The 17,400-nt window shown below is 42.3% G+C and overlaps 1 long non-coding RNA gene across 1 annotated transcript; it reads left to right on the forward strand.

The window, feature by feature from the left end:
* Nucleotides 1–4,685: 4,685 nt before the first annotated feature.
* Nucleotides 4,686–17,100, forward strand: LOC133130199 (uncharacterized). The gene is made up of 3 exons (XR_009708921.1): nucleotides 4,686–4,770; nucleotides 4,908–4,959; nucleotides 16,867–17,100. It is a non-coding gene; the product is annotated as an uncharacterized LOC133130199 (long non-coding RNA).
* Nucleotides 17,101–17,400: the final 300 nt, after the last annotated feature.

Here is a 17,400-nt window from a genome sequence, read left to right on the forward strand (position 1 = left end):
AGTTGATCCGTAATTGTTTCCCAAGTATTTTAATGAAGTTCATGACAGCTTGTGAACTCAGCTGTAATTGTTCATTATAATGACAGCATACATTTACAATTACCTTTAATTATTTTAAAGGTACAGTACTGTGGAGATCGTACAGTTATTGAGTTGGGCTTAGAGATGCTTCATGGTAGACCTGGCTATAAGTTTGACATCCCAAATATTTCAGCGCATTATTCCTGACGCTGGCGGCATGGATGGCTCAGTGGGTAGCACTGCCGCCTCACAGCAAGGAGGTCCTGGGTTCGAATCCCCGTCGGCCGGGGCCTCTCTGTGTGAAGTTTGCATGTTCTCCCCGTGTCTGCGTGGGTTTCCTCCGGGTACTCTGGTTTCCTCCCACAGTCCAAAGACATGCAGGTTAGGCTGATTGGAGAGTCAAAATTGCCCATAGGTGTGAGTGTGTGAGTGAATGGTGTGTGTGCCCTGTGATGGACTGGCGACCTGTCCAGGGTGTATTCCTGCCTTTTGCCCAATGTATGCTGGGATAGGCTCCAGCCCCCCTGCGACCCTGTTCAGGATAAGCAGGTTAAGATAATGGATGGATGGATGGATGGATGGATTCCTGACGCTCTCCATCTAGGCCCAATGAGCAGTGGTGAGAGAAGGCTGTGCTACCCATTCTCCTCTCTTTACCAGCAGACCACTGCTTTCAGTGACCAAGTCCAGACCTAAAGTCTATAAAGCCGTAATAAGAGCCTCACTCCGGTGATCACAGGTGGTCTGCGCTTTGCGTAGTGCTGTGCTGATAAACCAGGAGTGGGTTCAGGTTCGGCTGCTCTTTGGCAAGGAGAGCCTCCTAACCCTCCTGTGAGACAGGCTAGCGTGGAGGCGCTACGCTTGAACAAACCCCATCAAAAGCGCATTATCCTGCCGCCTCCATGGCCAGCTGCATAATTGTATCAGGCTCCACCACACGCTGCTCAGACATGATACCAGTAAAGGAAAAATGATAAATTGCTCCCTGTTGATGTAAGTGATGATGATAATTATTAATTTTCCTTTTCCCTGGGAACTACGGTACTACGCTGACTCTCCCTCTTTTTTTTGTTCCCTTGTCTCCTTTGTGGGTTTCTGGAATTCTGCTTTCATTATTTATCCGTGACAGATCCCATGTTGAAGGCTAAACGCTGATGAAAATAAAGAGTGTGCATTTCATTTGTCCTATTTTTGCTCTCTCTCTCTCTCTCTCTCTCTCTCTCTCTCTCTCTCTCTCTCTTCCATTGAGAGGCAGGGGTAGGAGTTTGGTGTGCAACTTCTTTTCACGTTTGGCTTGCAGCTACAGTACTTGGCCTCATTTCCTCTTTTAGTAGCTTTTGTCTTTGGCTTTTGTCTCAGAGGAAGGTGAACACAACGGCATCTTTAGTGAAAAGCTTTAGTAATCCCTCCTGAGACTATGCATGCGCTTTCCCTTAAATGATTCTTCTTGAACATCTTAATTTATTTCTTGTTTTAATTCATGAAATAAGAATGACATTCTCTTCCAAATGAAAGAAAATAAGCCAGAGAAAGGCCACGGTGCTCTGTGGCATGCGTTTTATTTCTCATTTTTATAGACGTTGTTTTGCCTGGGCTTCGGTGACTGATGCTGTTGTGCTTCTTATTAGCTTGCAGAAAGCCTATTCTTAGCCCGGTGGAGTAATGACTCTCTTCTTGTGCTTCAGAAATGCTAAAGCTGTCCGCGCCCTGTCCTCCGAAGGTAGGATGTTTATGGCTGCAGTCAGTTCGTCATCACATTCAATTTCCCTGGCTGTGTTTCACCGGGCGGAGTTTAAATTGGCACTTTGGTGGCTTGGCCAGACCCATCAGACGCCTGTCATCGGAGAGGAGCGGAGAGGGTCTCTGGGGTCCCTTGTCCCACACAAGACTCAGCACACACCTCTGCCTTCACTGTAGTAGTAGTGGTGCATGCAGTTGATGTAATTGTGCAGTGTTGCAACCTCTACATCATAGATTAGACAGTTTGATGAAAAATCTTGTGCAACTGCATTGTACAACAATTGGAACGCTTTTGGTGGGTGGGTTAGAAAAACGAGAGGGTTTGTGCTGTCTCACCTTGTGGAGACTGCAGGAAAATGGTTGTATTTTAGATTTACAAAATGGTAATTGTTAAGTATTGTAACTCGGAGAACATGGAGAACATGGATTTTTTTATAGTCAAAATGGCTTTGTATGTATTGCATTACAAATGATTTAATTCTTCTAATTTAAAATATCCATCTTTTTTGCATTTGAAGATTTATATTTGTTTTTGCTATACACTCGCTTTATGAGCTGTACACCAGCTTGCTAATGCAAATATTGAATCAGCCAATCATGTGGCAGCAACTAAAATCATCCAGACATGGTGCAAAAAATATCCAGTGAGCAGCAGTTCTACTGACAAAAACACCTTGTTAATGAGAGAGGTCATGGGAAAATGGCCAGACTGGTGGAAGCTCACAGGAAGGTGACAGAAAGTCAAATAAGCACACATTACAACAGTGGTATGCAGAAGATCATCTCTGAACACACAACACGTGGATAGGCTACAGCAGCAGGAGACCAATAAGTCTAATAAATACCCAATAAAGTGCTCACTGAGTGTATATTGATATGCAAAGTTTGGATCTTAGCACATTATAAAGGTGAGTGTGTGTGTGTGTGTGTGTGTGTGTGTGTGTGTGTGCGCGCGCATTTGTGGGACATTAGTATATACACTGACTATGTGATACCATACATTTTGTTATTGGTGATAAAAAGGAAAGTGCTCTATGAACTGGATCAGGTGAGTCTGCTGACAAACAATTCCAGTTATTTTTGTAATTAGGGAATGGCAAATGTTCTGTAACGATCACTTAAATTCATAATAAAGGACTTTAGTGTGCAAGAAGCCAAGGTCAGGTGCCAAGGGGGTAGAAAAAAACCTGAAAATATATGTTATCATTCCAAATCCCATTGTGCAAAGAGAAATTGTTTAATTTTTGTTTTTAAAAAAGTGGATTCTTTCAGAACTGACCCAACCCTTGAAATGAGATTCAAAAGTTCATGTTTGCATGCTCATGCTTAATTTGTTTAGCAGTTTTGCTCTTCATACGTTTTTTCCCCCTTTCAGCTGTCTCTATCCATAAATACTGATTTGCCCTGCTGGAGATGAGCCAGGTACATGCAGTCCTGACACACTGATTATGAACTGTGGGCCCAGAGGACGTGTTGAGAACACAGCCACAAATCTGCCACGTAACCCCAAAGTTTATTCCAGACCCACAGAAAATACACCACGTACACTCAGTGAGTACTCTATAAGGTATTTATTAGACTTTTTTTTTTTTTAAGTCTTCTGCTGCTGTAGCCTATCCACTTAGAGGTGTGACGCGTTGTGTGTTCATCAGAGATGCTCTTCTGCATACCACTGTTGTAATGCGTGGTTATTTGCGTCTCCTTCCTTCGACCAGTCTGGCCTCTCTCATTAACAATGCATTTCTGCAGAACTGCTACTCATGAGAAAATGCTGTTGAGCGTGAAAATCCCAGGAGATCAGCAGTTTCTGAGATACTTAAACCACCCTGTCTAGCACCAACAATCATGCCACGGTCAAAGTCACTTAGATCACATTTCTTCCCCATTCTGACATTTGGTCTGAAAAACAGCTGAACCTCTTGACTATGCCTGCATGCTTTTATACACTTAGTTGCCACTACATGACTGGCTGATTAAATATTTGCATTAACAAGCTGGTATACTGGTCTACCTAATAAAGTGATCACTGAGTGTACTCTGATTCATGTGGACTAGCACTATGTCTGTACATATGCTGGACAATATAGTAATGTTGTCAGGTGCACTTAATGTCTGATCATGGTCATTTATGTCCTCGGGCATTTTGAACAAATGTTGTATGAAATACAATATAACCATACTAATATGATTAATAAAAATAAAGAGATGCACAATAGCTTGGCTAGGGATTAAGGTTGAGGAGTTTCATTTGTGAAGGCACCACAGTGAAGTTCATAAAACACATCTGGGGGCGGGGGGATTCTCAGCAGATAAGAATCGATCGCTTTCCATGGTTCTTCTTATTTTACTCTACTCCTCTCTGTGCAGGTTTGGGTATCTCTCCATTGATTATTGCTCTCTTTGTCTGCGCGAGGCTTCCTCTGTGTTGTCAGCTGTGTCAGGATTAAAAGCTATTAGTTCTGCATCATTGCCACTACAAGCATGCTCCCGAGATTGATAGAGCGGCTCTCCTGCAGAGGGAGAAAACGCACCCATTCGCCTGCTTGCCTTGTCTCCCGGGTCTCAGAAGCAGACCTTCAGCATATATTATGTTTAGTATGGAATTCAGCATTCGTTCCTGGAATGTATAGGTTGCTTTTTGCCCATGAACCGATTCTGCTGATTTGCTGCCCAGTTTTAAATTAATCGTGTTTGAGATGAATATGCAGCTCACTCTAAAGGGTTCCGCCATTTAATTTGTATCCAACGGTGTACCCAGTGTACAATTGAGCTTGTCCTTTAATGTAAAGCTGAATCAGTGTCTTTGCTGTGCGGTTATTTTTTTTAACGTTTCAGCAAATTGCAGCAGTATTCCGTGTTTGGAGGTGGGGCATAAAATGATGATTATTTCTTTTGAACGGGTAACAGACCTAGGGGTGAAGTTACATGTGGAGGTCCAGATGTTGTAAGCATTTTCTTCTTTTTAGGTTTGGAAGAGGGGAGTAAAGACGAGAACAGTACTGAATAAAAGTAGGTATAATAAAAATGTGAACTACGCTATCATCCTATGTTTGACTTTCTCACACCTTTAAACACTAGTCTTTCTAGTTTCACAAAACAGTTTCTACGGTTTATTATAACATTGTGTTTTAACATTTATGTTCCAGGCTGTTGTTGGACCTTTTCAGCATTTTCCTTGACAAGAACTACATCGACGAGGTAAGTGGCAGCATGTTACTTAACGGGGAGCCAATTACACATCTGTGTGTTGTTGTTTTCGCCCTGAAGGGATTTGAAGGCATTTGGCATACAGGCTTGACCTGCCTGCTGAAATGAGTACTTCCTGCTGCTGGAGCCAAATTAGGGTGCTGTGCCTTTAAAAGGAGCCACGTTGTCATTCCTTTTGGCATTATTTGAGCAAAAGTCCATGAACTAAAGTCAGATTACCTGCAATGAAAAGGTAACATCCTGCTGAGAGAACATCAGTCTTGAGGTTGTGGATATTTTTCATATAGAGCTGCACTGTATCTATCACCAAGTAGACAGCAGAATCTTCAACAAACTCAACAGATATATTAACATGAGAAGATAAACTACAATGAAAATCTCCACACTCTGTCACAAAGCACTTTGTGAGCCTTTATCTCTGTGTTTTCCTCAGGATGTGTAATTCTAATTCATGGCAATTTCTCAAAGTGTTGAACTCCAGCGAAATTATTTTCCAGTTTTACATTATCGCTTCTGTAGATTAGAAGTCATTCCTTACATCCAGTCTGTAGGTAAGGCCAGGTAATCATTTTAGAACTCCTGTATGTGTTTTTTTTTATCGTGGTGGTATATCTATTTGCCAAAAAGTATATGATGATGCAGCAAAGGAAGTGAGGTTATGTTTTTCCCCCATTTCACCTCTTTTGACCAGTATGCGATAACAGAGGAAATCCTATGTTGAGCAGACATTTAAATTGGTAGAAGCTGATAAGATTTTTTTTTCCTTTTGACATTCAGGAACATTATCTTGGCATTGCTTGGAGTTTCTCAGATGTTGCCGTGAAATTATTGTCATTTAGTTACTGTTGTGTGTGTGTGTGTGTGTGTGTGTGTGTGTGTGTGTGTGTGTTTGTGTGGATGGTATGGGGGCAAGGGGGGGGTGTTAGCAAGCAGGGGGCATTCCTCATTTATATGTCTAGGTTTCCTAAAGACAGTAATATGATTTGTGTGATGTGTTCTGGGGTTTTAGATCAGTGCATTGACATTCAGAATGTTCCATAGGTCAGTGATCATCTGGCTGGCGTGACCTATGGCCACCATTTCTGTTTCTGCTAATTCCAACAGAAGGGCCTACGCGTTAAAAATAGCCGGGCGTCTTCCGAGAATTCATGGAAAGAAATTTCCCTTGTGGGTGTTCCCCTGTGTAGCATGGATCACGCGTCATGCCTGCATGTGTTGGGACTGAATGGTGATTTTGATAAATGCAGTAGGGTTTTTTCCCTCATTGCCACCCGTAATGGCGGCCAGTCTAGCATGTCCCAGGAATGGATTAGGTTCTACGCCACTGCTTTCCTGAGTTCTGCGCTTCAGGTCTGGCTGATTCTGCAGTATTTGTTATTTCTGCGGCACACCTAAGGGACTGACACTGTAAGGAGAACTACCTACACGCAGTCACACGCTGCTTTCTGTCTGTACTGAGTGGAGTGCACTGTAATCCCTGTTAAGGGTATGCCCCGAAACTTCAGATATATTAGTTATTTAGCTGACGCTTTTATCCACAGAGACTAACAGTTGATTAGACTAAGCAGGGGCCAGCCCCTCCTGGAGCAATGTGGGGTTACCTTGCTTAAGGACCCGACAGCTGCAAGCATCTTGGGCCACTCAGCTATAGGCTGCCCCCAGATGAGATTTTCATTATCTCTACTCATGTACAATTCATGTCTTACCTGTGAGCGACTTCAAGCTGGAGAGCAGCCCAGGAAGGTTTTTGGCTCTGTAGGCCTTTGCGTTATTACCAGTTAGTGAGCTGTGGGCAAGAGCACCGGAGCTGAAAGCCAATAGAGACACAGGCCTGGGCACAGCCGCTGCAAACATAGGACTGAATCTGGGTCATTGGGCCCTGCCAAAGCCCTGGGTCTTCAGCTCTGCCTGTGACGGAACTATTTTCTTCCCATTTGAATCAATCAGGCTATCCAACCTGTCAGATACAGTGGATATGGAAAAGCTTTGCTTCTCCTGCTGTCTTCTTAGCCCACAGAGAGCGTATGTCATGTGAGATACATTACAGTTATTTAGTATAAATAACTTAATAAATGTTTTTTTTTGTCCTGCCTCATTCAGTTCACTTGATATAGTGGGTCTATGAACCATTCTGGTGAACACATACGATAATCTTCACCCTAGGTTGTATTGATATATTGTATTTTTTTGGGAGTTATTATGGAAGGTGTAACTACATATATTTTGCAGTCGTAAGCAGAATATCATCAAATGGTAAATGTGGGTTAGATTATGATTATGGATATATAAAACGTTGCTCGACATGTGCGAAAGGCCATACATGATGCGATCCATAAGTATTTGGACAATGACAGTTTTTCTTGCTTTGGCTCTGTGTTCCAGCAAACTGAATTTGAATTGAAACACTGAGTTGGTTCTAGGTGTGTGACATTCACATTTGGAGTCATTGCTGTGTTACATTACATTACATTAATGGCATTTGGCAGACGTACAACAAAGTGCAAAGTGCATACCCATAACCAGGGATGAGTGCGCTGAAAGACCCGAGAGGGAAGTACAATTTCAACTGCTACCTGCACAACAAAGATAAGGACAACAATTAAGGTTTACAGGGAGGTAGGGAGGGACAGGGAGAGGTGTAGCTTGAAGAGGTGCGTTCAGTTTGCGCTTGAAGATGGGAAGAGATTCTACTGTTCCTTCCACTACCGTGGAGCCAGAACAGACAGTAGTCGTGAATGTGAGGTAGAAGTTCGGAGAGGGGGAGGTGCCAAGCAGCCTGTGGAGGCCGAACAAAGAGGTCTGGCAGGGGTGTAGGGTATGATTTTTTGGAGGTAAGCTGGGGCAGACCCCTTATCTGCTTAGAAGGCTAGCACCAATGTTTTGAATTTGATGCGAGCCATGATAGGCAGCCAGTGCATTCTGGATAAGTTGGAGGAGTCTGATGGCAGACGCTGGGAGGCCAGCCAAGAGGGAATTGCAGTAGTCCAGGTGGGCCAATGAGAAATGGGCAGATTCTCCGTATGTTGTATAGTATGATATAGTGTTGTCTCCTCGCATGAAATATGTGCCATTGTGAGAAAATAAGTACTTCCTGGGGTTGGAAAATCTGAATAAATTGAACCGAAACGTGAAGCAAGAATGCACTGGTGACCAATAGCAAACAACCTAGTTAACCAAGGAAGACCACTGCAGAGGATAACCTAAGAATACTTTAAATTGTGAAGAAAATTACCCTTTCAATAAATACCTATGAAACACGGTGGAGGTAGAATTATTAATTGGGCATGTATAGCTGCCATTGGAACGGGCTCATTTGTCTTTAGTGATGATGTGACTGCTGACAGCAGCAGCAGGATGAATTCTGAAGTGTATAGAAACATCTGCTCATGTCCAACCAAATGCCTCAAAACTCAATGGATGGTATTTGAGTTTGATGGATGGTTTTTAAGGACTTGCAGATGCCAGTGACCACAAACATACTGCTAAAGCAAAAACCTGGATGTTTGTGATTGGCCAAGTCAGTTACCCGGCTTGCACCTAATTGAACATGTGCTGATGACCAAAGTGAAGGCAAAAATCCCTTGGAACAAACAGGAACAGAAGATGGCTGCAGTACAGGCCTGGCAGAGCATCACCCAGCCTCTGGTGATATCAATGGGTCACTGACTTTGGGAAGTCATGTAAAGGTACTAAATATGGCCACTCTATTTAAGATTATGTTCATTTGTATAATTACTTTTGACACCGCAAAATGGGAGGGCTATGTATAAATGGGGCTGTAATTCGTATAAAGGTCACCTGATATGGATGTAAATGCACTTATATTAAAGGTGACAGTCTGCACAATAAGCACAAGCGCATATTCATTGTTTCATGTAAGATCCATTGTGCTGGCATACAGAGCTATCCAAATACTGTCACTGTCCAAATACAGCACTGTGTGTGTATGAGTGTGAATGCGTGCCTGTGTGTGTACATGCTTGCATGCGTGTGTGTGTGTGTGTGTGTGTGTGTGTGTGTGTGTGTGTGTGTGTGTGTCGTGAACATGCATAACGCATCACCGCAACCGTATGCATCTCTGAATGTCCACAAGAACTGCACTGGAAAAGTTCACCAGAACATTATAAGTATTGCTGTACTCCTGCATGTCAGGCAGGAGATAGAGGAGGCGATTATCACACTTAATCAGCTCATTCGCTTCCCCTCTGCACAGCACTGGTCCCACACCCTCTTGGGGTGTTAAAAAAGAGATTACATTTTATACCCTCCACTGGCTGCCTGCCTACCGCTCTGTCCCTGCAGCTAGTTTTAGAGCGCATAACAGTGCAGAGCACACTGGCTGCACCTCACTCCTCTAAAGCGGCTGCCTGTTTTACGTCAGCGGAAACAACGGCTCAAAGGCAGTCCAAGGGCAACAAACTTTGGGTCTCATCTTCAGTCCATTCGGAGGAGGGAAGGTGATCAAATCAAAGCCTGCCTGATTAATGACGGCGGAAAGAAACAAAAGCCTTTATAAATATAGAGCAAGCGTTTCAATACGGAATAAAGTCGTTGTTTTGTTGTTTGTCGGGTCATTTATCTCATGCAAGCCGGCAAAAGTTATTTAATACGCTTCTGTATTTTCTCTGTAATTAATTTTGGAGGCAGAGATGATATGACGTTGTGTACGAAAGGAAACAAGTGCAGTAGTGTGGAGAGAATGACTCAAGTTGTGGCTGGAGTTGGCAGGTGAATAAATTGAATGGAGGTTCATTCGTCAGGCTTTGCTTTGTGTGTGAGCTTCGGCAATGGGCGGAGACGAGGTCTCAGAAGTTATTTTGTCTTGTCTGTATCCTCATAATACATCTTGAATATGGTTTCTTGTGTATTCGTGAGAGGTTGTCACAGAATTTGTGAGCGCCTGCTGAATAGAACTGTGGTGGATGTAGTCTGAAGGGCAAACAAGCTTAAAGCGTGACTTTTCCAAGGTGACCTGGTGTTGTCTTTCTGCCATAGCCTTGCCTCTGCATGACCAGAGGCTCAACGTAGCAAGACCGCGGGAAATGTCAAATCACGCTAACTGTGTCAGCTCTATTAATACTATGTGTCTGAGTTTTTTGTGTCAAGGATGACATGCACTATTTGTGATTATCACTGTGCTGCAGAAAAATGCTGTTTCAGCACTACTGCAGAGGCAGGTGCACAGACAGGGAGACAGTTAGTGCAGAGCGACACACTGTCTTTCAGTGGGTTTGTAAAACCCCACGCTAACCCAGTGACTGAATTTAGCAGGGGCCGAAGGGGGTTTAGCGAGCTTGTCCTTCTGGCGTTGCTGGGAGAACATTAGTATGGTTAATTATTATCCTCCGTACAAGAACAGAGCACAATTATGTTTAAGAATATACTGGGTCCGTTGCCATGGGTCGGATATGGATTGACCTGCCCCATATCCCGCTTACAGCTGGCCAGAAACGGATCAGTACAATTCTTAATATTCTCCGTTCTCAAACGGGGCCGTATTGTACGCTTAGTGGTTACTATAGTTTTACTCGTTTATCTGACTCCATTTAAAATATAATTTAGAAATTTGGGTTTGCAACTTACGTGGACCTCGGGAGTGATTACATTCCACGTGTACCTGCGCCACCATTACTCAATATATGCTCCCGGGATTAGCATTACTGCTGAAATCTCAGTTTGGTGGAGAACTCAGAGGCTGCGGGTCCAGTCAACACAATACATGCAAACCTGCCATGATAGTTGCGAGCCCAGGTCGGCGTAGCATTGTCTGGGCTCCTTAGAGCTAATTTGGCAGGAACCAGCGCCGTAACGCCCATGGGTTCCCTTTGCACAAGATTACAAGAGCCGTGCGTCCCCCGACCCTTTAAGGGACAGAAATTGCTGGCCTCACAGCTTAGAACTATCACAGATGCACCATGCCGCCGATTGGTCGGTCTTTAACCACCATTTCCCCCTGAGTATTCAGTTGTAATTTAGGCTGAAAAGGTACAAGATGAATTAGAGTCATGGAGATCACCCAAGTTACAAACAAAATAGTTTATTCGCAGAGAGGTAGGTTATTAGCTTTAGAATATCACAATCAATTACAAAATACACAAATTAAGAATAGAGATAGAGTAAATAATCATACCTAGCCTGCTTTGACTACACACAAACAAAGAGTATAGAATATGCCATGTATGGGAAGCCGATTACGATCTTCCGTTGCTACACATACATACATACCTACATACCCAAGACATGTTGTGTGGGAAGTCGAATACGAGCTTCCCAGATTGGTCTGTCTCCCTTGCTTTTATGCCAAATCATACGTTTGGAACCAGGCGGCAGTGCCATAAATCAAATCTGGAATTTAGACCCCCACCAGGGTGGGGGTTGTTAAGTAGGGAAAATGAGATGATTACCAAGAGAGGACATGCAGGTTTTCCCTTGAGTTACTGAAACTATAGTTTATTAAATTCCATTTGGTATGAAATGTATCTCATCCGATTCCTTGATTTTATCAGATCACATCCATACCAAACAGATTACCCATATGTTTTATTATGTTGCAGTTATCATGAAACTTCCCTCCTGATTATCCATTTTACATGCAATTCCTGTTACCATTACATGAGACTTAATGCAATAATACAAGGATCACATGGGCAATGTTTTCAAGGGATTACCGGGTCTATTTACTATCTTAATAGCAGTTTTGAATATTTAATCTAGGAGAACAGTCACCAGTGTAATGGCAGCAGTGCCCAAATGAGGGCACTGTGGCATTGTCCGGAGTCTTCCCCCTTGGCAGTGACCAGGTATGGGGTCACAGGGAGGTCACCAATGTTCTGGAGGATTCTTTTCCCATGACCCAACTGCCCTTGGACCACTCATACATCTTTCTCTTATCTTTGCCCGAAACTCCCCAAAGCTAGTTTAAACAACATTGATACCCCAGCTCTCAGGCCCCTCACAAATGGCAGCCCTTCCTGACCTTAACCACTACACTACAGGCGTACATGAATGCTGTAGTTGTGAGTTCTCATGATAACTGCATTATGCTGTAAATCTGTATTTGTGCCTCTCATGGTAATATACCTTTTGGATAAACCTGATTTGGGTGAATGAAAGGAAAGGAGACACAACCCCAGATTGCTTGGTTTCTTCTCCTTATCTCCGAAATCCAGGCCTAAATTCTTGACCCTAAAAGTGAGTCACCCATCTATAATTTACAGCCAGGCCCACCAGGCAGGGGGCTAAACACATGGCTTCTACAGAGACAGCTTTTGCCAAGTTTCCCCTCGGCTCCTGAATGGTTATGCTATCAAAGGTAGACTGTTACAAAAACTAGACCATTACACCAGTCGCACTGAACCAATCAGACTAACACTAAACATTACTATATTCTGACCTGGGATTATCATGAAACATCTTTATACCATCTCCAATATTCCTGTGCTCTAATCTGTCAGGAATGTGAGAAAAGGGGGGCCCCCAGGGCCCAAGAAGGCGCCTCTAAGAATCCTTCTCTAGCTCTCCCCCACAGGCATGTGTGCCAACGGTGGGGGCTAACAATGTATGCTCCAGGAGGGGGAAGTCAGCAAGCTGACCAGCGCATGAGACCAAATGTTACTTATGACTGGCTTACAGGTTAGACCTGCACTTATGTACAGACAACGAGACAGCCAATGCAGACCTCCACATTGTCTGTCTGTATCAGCTTATGAGCTAATTTTTTAAGCTAGGTAGTATTCTGTGTTAAGAATCCCAATTAACACCTTTTAACAAGTTTCTATTAAAGAAAATCATTTTAAAATCCATACCAAACCAAAAGAAGACAAAAACTAAACTTCTATAAAAAGACGTACATGCCGAACAAAGGTTTGAAATGCCAAACAATATGAGCATCACCACACGTATAAAAAGCAAAATAACAAACTAAGCAAAACATCACAATTAAACACAGAATTAAAAGCAGCAAACAAGTACAAAGACTATACAATGAACTATACAGTAAGGCTTTTGTACAAAACCAAATCAAAGTGAGAGCCATTATCTTCAAATGTAGAAAGCATAATTAAATGTTGTCAACAGCGATTTCATTCATAACAGTGTTAGTCGAGGAGATGACTGGGGAACAGATGACATGGCGATTTAGCGTTCTGAGTGTCAACCATAGTGGAAATATAAGTGAAAATGATGTTTGGTCTTTGGCATGAGACTCAGCTCAAAGCAAATGTTTTACGTTTTTAAATCTGTGAATATTTTCACCACATCAGTTTCACTGCTGAACTGGTAATGTTGTGTAACGTAAATGAGATTCTGTCGGGAGAGTGGTGTACTGTGGGATAGCTGTGGCCCTCCCACGGAGGTAGCCATCGCTCATCAAGCTGTACAGCAGAGGGTTTACTCAGCTTTTTCCTTTGAGATCCCTTTTTAAAATGAAGCTTTAAGCGATGCTGTGTTCTAGGGAAAAAATCTACAGCAATTGAGGTATTATTTTGAATCAGTTTCATTTAATCATTTCATTTAAGTTGTGATTACGGCCTTTGAATACATCATTGTTTAATTTGTCTTCTGGATCTGAATTTGAGACTAATTGTGACTGATTAAATGTTAAATGATGACAGCACACAAGAGGAATTCTCTTCCTGTCTTAATGCCACATTAACTTAAGTTTCTTACTCAAAAATGTAAACGGGAGATCTGAAATTTGAGTTTGTCTCGATTTTGAAGCACCCTATCTTTGGCATTGAAGCAGGGGAAACCTGAAATGTGGAATCTGTCACAATTTTCTATCTACCATCAGGTTATACTGCTCAGAAAAAAGTTATTCATGAATGCTAAATCATGCCACTTGGCAATTGTTTTCCAATATTTTATGGCTTACTACAACAGAGCACTTGGTACATTACTTTCAACCTTCAAAGACTAGTAAGAAGGTACATGAAGGGCACGCAGAAGAGTAATCAGATAACAGTCCAAAGTCCAAAGCCAGGCAGAGATCATAAAATAGGAAATCCAAAACAGAACCAAAAACAGAACAGATACCACACAGGTGAAGGAACAGGGAGGCTAGGACCCGGGACAGGAAATAAACAGGGTCAGAATCTGGTGCAGGATAAGACAAACTAGCAACAAGAACAGAAAAAGACAGGCTTAAATACAAAACTAACAAGCTAACAACAAGTAACAGGTGAAAGAAATGACAAGAAAGGAAATATATATAAGGAGTGGAGAGCAGAGACACAGGTGAAAAGAATGAACAGGCGGAACAGAATGGACTACGGAAAGAGAACAGGGACATAAGACACAAAATGCAAAGGGAATAGAAAAAATGTTAGTGGGGAGGAAGCAAGGAGTGAATACACAGAAAGGGAGCAAGGAGTGAATACACTGAAAACACAGCGGGAAAAGGGCCCGGACGTGGCAAGGAGATATTTTGGTGAAGAACAGCCTCAAGGAGAATGATTTAGAGAATAGATAATTTATTGAAAAATTATACCATTGACTTTTTGGGTACCACCCATCACATATTCAATATCTCTAGAACAACAAATCCAATGAGGCTAATGTTTTGAATGTTCTTTAGTGAATATATAAAGAACATTTTCACATTTGAGTGAAATTGGAGTGGTCAACTCCCACACATGATTTCTCATGGAATGACCCTATTGTAGGACTGTGATATATTTGTGATGTAACTTTCTACTCTAACGAAAATCTTTTATTGATGATCTTCAATTAATGTTATATTAAGATTATATAATGCTCTTTTTTCCATTGTGATATTTTATATAATTACTATTTTATGCAAATGAGTGCTGGGAGTGCTGTAGATTTGTCTTGTGTTTTGTCTTAAGGAATTTGTGTATGATAAATGTAAGTCGTTCTCATTTGTTCAATGCCTTACGAATTGCCCCTATTTCTGCTTTAAATTTGTACGAACGGTTATTTCATTTGTAGGTTGTGAATTTAAGACTACTTGGGGTGGTCAGCTTTGTTGTGACATTAGACTTTCAGCAGTATGTGAAACTGTTGACAGCGTTGGCTACAAATTACAATAATAAAACTGAGGCCTCTGGGGTTGCAGGCTGATCTCCGAGCTGAATGTTGCATTATGAAATATGAAGCAGTCTAGTGTCTGCTCTATTAGGTCTGTATATTGAAAAATTGCTGTCAAACCAGTTAAATGATTTAACGTTTTGTATAACTTTCATTATAGGAGCAAACCTAAAACAACAAATCGAAAAAGTGCACAAGAAAGTACATCAATAGCAAGTGAACTTCACCTTAATATGCCTGAAATCTAGCTTGGTCTATGTTCTCCATTATTCCAGCACTGAAACATTGGAGCATACTAAAATAAGTCATCCAATATCTTTTTATTTTTCCTCTTTGTAGAGGTCTAGCATTAACCCGTGTGTTATTGAGTCAGTCCCTGGGAATTTCACCCATTTTGAAATTTCACGATATTGAAATGACATTGTACTGCAGAAACATAAAAACGATTTTGGAAATGTGTTACTATTACCAGCATTCTTCTGCATGGATGAGCCCTGCTGAAGTACTCCTGAGAGTGCATTTCATTTATTCTGACTATTCTGATCTTGGAGATTTTCCCTCTTTCATTACTGTCACCTTAATATTTGAGCCCAAGGGTAGCCTATATTGCTGTGTCCCTATTCTGGCTCCTTTTGAACTATCAGCGTTGTCAGTGACACTCAGTGAGCACTTTATTAGGTATTTATTAGACTTATTTTTTAGTCTTCTGCTGCTGTAGCCTGAGGTTTGATGCATTGTGTGTTCAGAGATGCTCTTCTGCATATCATAATGCATGGTTATTTGCGTTACTGTCACCTTCCTGTCATCTTCGAACAGTCTGGCCCTTGTTCTGATCTCTCTCATTAACAACACATTTCTGCCCGCAGAACTGCTGCTCACCGGATGCTTTTTGATTCCATAGAGGAACCCTAGTAGTTATTTATGGAACCCTCTATCATAGATCATAGGTGTGAAGTGTGAAGGCCCAACAAAGAACCATTTCACTAGATAAGCTTCTTCTACTGAATTACAGTGTTCCTATCAGAACCTCTTTTTCGTAGACCATGCTTCTGCAGAGCTGTAGCTTGTCTTTTCCGGCTGCCGTACGCTGTGCTTTGCAGCATGTTCATCCTCGTGAAACGAGGACACAGACGCTCTGCGATGACTGCGGCCCAAGCTGGAGTTTCACGTCCAGTTATAGCCGCAGTGTACGAGTGTCACAGGGCACTGTGAGTCAGAATGGAACCGCCGCCGCTGAGGCCGATAAAACCTCACCAACCATCGCGCCGCAAAAAGCCGCAGTCAGCGTTTCCTTTTGTCCCTCTTTAACCTCCAGCGATTGGGTAAGAAGGGCGTGAAGAAGGCTTGTTTGCCGAATGAGTAAACATTCATTTACCCTGGCAATCAAACGTGCTGTTAATCAAACTAATTATCTGCTGTATTATCTCCTAGCCATAAGCGTGTCGCCTCTACTGTAATCATATGAGCTCCGATTGCCATCTGGATAGGCTCTGTACATGCGTGTCTCATCCCTGCACACCAGAGAGAGAGAGAGAGAGAGAGAGAGAGAGAGAGAGGGAGAGAGAGAGAGAGAGAGAGAGAGAGAGAGAGAGAGAGAGAGAGAGAGAGAGAGAGAGAGAGAGAAATGTCTCAGCTACTCTGGAAAATCAGGAGCACTGGTGGACAAAAGTTTTACTGGGAAAAACTGCATTAAATTTGGATAACTGCAAATTAACTTTTTTTGTGATTTAAATGCAAATGCCTGAATTAAGTGTTAATAGGAATTGTAATGACATTTGTGGGTGTCCATTGGTGTAAGTGAAGTCTGTAAGTATCTAAGTTGCAGTCTTCTTTCTCCTGTCATTTCCTCAGGGATGGACAGCAGGACACCAGAGTTCATTGGAGCAGGCGGACAGCTTCCTGGAATAGGAATTCCTGAATACAATACCACCATTTTTAACAACAGACCATTTAATTCGTTTAAGCACCAAGCCAATCAACATGGAGACTAAGAACGCCATTTAAGAAAGACTATACTGCCCTCTTACATGCCCTCGCACATTAATGGAGGACGCAAAGGAGGAAGAGGAGCCAATGAAAGAAGAACTGGACCTCCTAAATTGGGGTGGAAAGGAGGGGAAGGGAATGTCATCCTAGATCTGATATAAACGCCATTTAAACCCTACTCTTTCCGCTTGCTTTTTATTGCCTGGTATGAGAGTGAGTGAACAGCAGCACTGCGCCTTCGGTTTTATCATAATAGGAAAGGCGGCGTAACATTACAGCCAGAAAACGACGCATGAGCCGTAAAGCGCTATCGCTGCACGTGCCTCCGAGAAATAAATGAATCCCGAAATATTTAATCATGTAAAGAAAAATTAATTCCATGCTTGAATCTTCATCTGA

This window comes from Conger conger, chromosome 6 (genome assembly GCF_963514075.1).
Source record: "Conger conger chromosome 6, fConCon1.1, whole genome shotgun sequence".
NCBI classification, from domain to species: Eukaryota; Metazoa; Chordata; class Actinopteri; order Anguilliformes; family Congridae; genus Conger; species Conger conger.